Below are 3210 nucleotides of genomic sequence, written 5' to 3'. Positions count from 1 at the left end.
TATGACCTCTAAACAAGCATCCATTGTAAATCTCAATATATCACAACTCCAAAATATTAATATATACATTGGAAGACAATAAAACATTAAGAAATACATCCTTCCAAGTGGCTGGATACTTATAGCCACCATTGCACGAGTATCCAAGCATAATGGAGCTTCAAGCCCACACTTCAAGCACCCTTCAACACTTTACAAAAGTGTTGCACCAAAGATAATGTCACAAAAAGACCCACAAGGAACTTATGGGCTAGAACCATAGTTCCCTTCACTAGCTTTGTGGAAAACTTGTTCCACTTAAGACACCTTCAAGATATTGAAAATATGAGAGACAAATCATTTAGTTTTATTTTATATTGAGATTTTAGTATATCAATTGAAGCACAAATTACAACTCCAAGATTTGTGGCAACCTTACTTCTTCATCCTTACAACAAGCAAGGTGTAGGAAAATTAGCAACAAAGAGAAGATGTGCCACCTCAAAGGAGGATGCCTTCTCGTACAAATACCTATCATACATGTTGCTCTCCATGAAGTGCAAAGTTCTATATATAGACATCTCAAATAAGTTTCATGCATTGCAAGTTCACAAAATACTAAGAAAGAATGGAAGGAATGAGAAGCTTGTCACACCAAAAGTATCCGATACACATATGTCAACGAACAACGTATCAAACTATTCGAGCTTATCAAAGTGACATGTCAGTTTTAGAATTCTTTGTGTGGTTCCTACCAAACTAATCATATGGCATAGGTATTAAGGACACAAAAGAGTATGCATGTGCTAGAGTTTGCAGTACTGGCTCATTGTGTTCTATATGGTTGTCCTTTTTCTAGCATTTTATTTTGCATGTATTAATATTATTCTTCATTCATCTAAATGGAGTTTGTCTCTATTATGGCTTATGTTTCCCCCTCTTTGCCTCCTTCGCTCCTTTATCCAAGTTTATGATGTTTGTTCCATTTCCTACCACACATTATATTATGTTATGTAAGCAATGCAAAAGAACCACAATCAACTTGAATATCCGATGTGTTTTGCTTTTCCTGAAATACATTACAATAGTTACAAATGCTAGAAACCCAAAGTTAATATTACCAAAATTAAACATCCACCTCACATTTACTTTTCACAAGACCTTGATTTTGCAAGCATCCACCTCTTCTAAGACCGTTTTTTATACTAAGCACCTCTCGTGCATTGGGAGCCTCATCTAGATCAGTTGACCTCATTATGTCCATTATGGATGTGGATGCTTAAAAGAAAAGGTTGCATGCATAGATGATTTTAGTGGCTATATGTCACCAAATTGCTATACTTTTATTTTTTCATTTTTTTTTGAAACTTGATTAGTTTGAGTTATAACTCCAAAATTTTTTATTCGCCAACATTTCTAAGGTTTATCAAGATTTTGAAGGCTCTTTTGCCATTCATGCGAAATAAATATTGAAATGAATATATTTAATTTGCCACAGTATTTATAAGTTATGGGATATGTATAGAAACATTCGCCACATGTACATATGTACTCATATATATAGTACATACATAGACACATGTCACATACTACTTATCCTTGCTCCTTCTTTACATACTCATACACATAGCTCACACACACCCCTTTGCACACACACATTACTCAACATTACATCTACTCTTGTATTTATATATACATATACACAATTCTTAGAACCAAAAGGTTTGAGGTACTCATGGTCCAATAACTTGAGCTAGTCATATCTTTGAAGCATGCATCTTGAAAGTTTGCACTTACTTTGATTATCCCAAATCATGTTAGAGTTTAAGGACACATTGCCCATCTTAACTATGGTAAAGCATAGTTGAGGTTAAAAATCTTATAATATAGAAAATGTGATAGATATCAAAACCCCAAGGTAAATGGGTTAGTTTCTTGAGAATTTCAAGCTATGGCTATTGTTTTTCATGTTTTTCATGTTTCTCATGGTCCAATACCCTCTAATAAAGAAGTTCCACAATGGGTCACATAAAATTTATTGGAGAGGGCATTGTTCATGCTTAGTTGGGTTTAGAGAGAGCTACTCTACTATCTTCCTTAGTTAATAAGCTTTTCTCTTAAGGAAGATAGTGTGTGCTTACGATGTCACAAGATCATGCACTTAGTTGGTACGAACACAAGGTAAAGTATAAATAATATAAATGAGAACCCTAATGTGTAAAACCACAATGCACTTTATAGAGTTGTATGGGAATATCTAGCACCCCATCTTGATACTTAGTAAATACTATAGTAACAAGCAATTGATGCTAGAACCATGAATACTCAAGTCTCACACATAGACTAGATGTTCCTTGAAGACAACACAAAGAAGATTCAACAATTACAAAGTGTGGGATAAGAAAACAACTTCCCACATGTGGTAGCTCATCAATGTCCAATAGTTTCTCAAAGCTCTAAGAAGATCGTTCAATAGTTGTAGCTTTTGGAAGGCTACATAATGTCAAAGAAGATTCAAACAAGCTTTCTAGAGGCTTTTTTGAGATGTTGGTTGTATGGTGATGATGAAACTTCTTTGGTGACTGTGGTGGCAAGGGCACATTATTGTGGTCATCTTGAGGTTATTCTAGGGGTGCTAACCGATGGTGGACCTCGAAGGATATTTCCCATTTCATTGCATCATTGTATACATTCATGTATTGTCCAGGCATGATCTAAGAGAGGGTGTTAGCATTATGCAACTCATTGTGGTCCACATGTGCTCATGGTCTTGTTGTTTTGACTCACTCTGTTCCCAAGCAAGCATGTTTCCTCTCTAGAAACTCTCATTTGGCCATATTGGATCATATTGGGTGATTAGGTTTTGGGCTTGTGCTCACTTAAAGGCAAGTCATATTAGGGTTTCTCTAGAGAGGACACTACTTTCTTGATTACCCCTCTCAATTACTAGTTTCCACGTCAAATCTCACATTCTCTCACAAGGGTTCTATTTATAATGCCCTATAGTGAGTTTTCCTCATCCTTTTACATGTCTGGGTTGTTCTTTTGAATGCCCCATTTCATGGTACTTGCTTAAGATGGTTCAACTAGAACTTGATATGGAAGCCATATGTGTAGGCGATTCTAATATGGTAACTTTGCTTGATGTTTTGATCTAACATATGAGATGTGGACACAAGTAGTATTCTTTGGGAATCGACATGGAAAAATCTACACTCTAATCGGTCATCC

This window comes from Lygodium microphyllum, chromosome 15 (genome assembly GCF_053477565.2).
Source record: "Lygodium microphyllum isolate KBCC chromosome 15, Lygodium_microphyllum_v1.1.10, whole genome shotgun sequence".
Lineage (NCBI taxonomy): Eukaryota > Viridiplantae > Streptophyta > Polypodiopsida > Schizaeales > Lygodiaceae > Lygodium > Lygodium microphyllum.
This window is presented reverse-complemented; position numbering follows the sequence as displayed.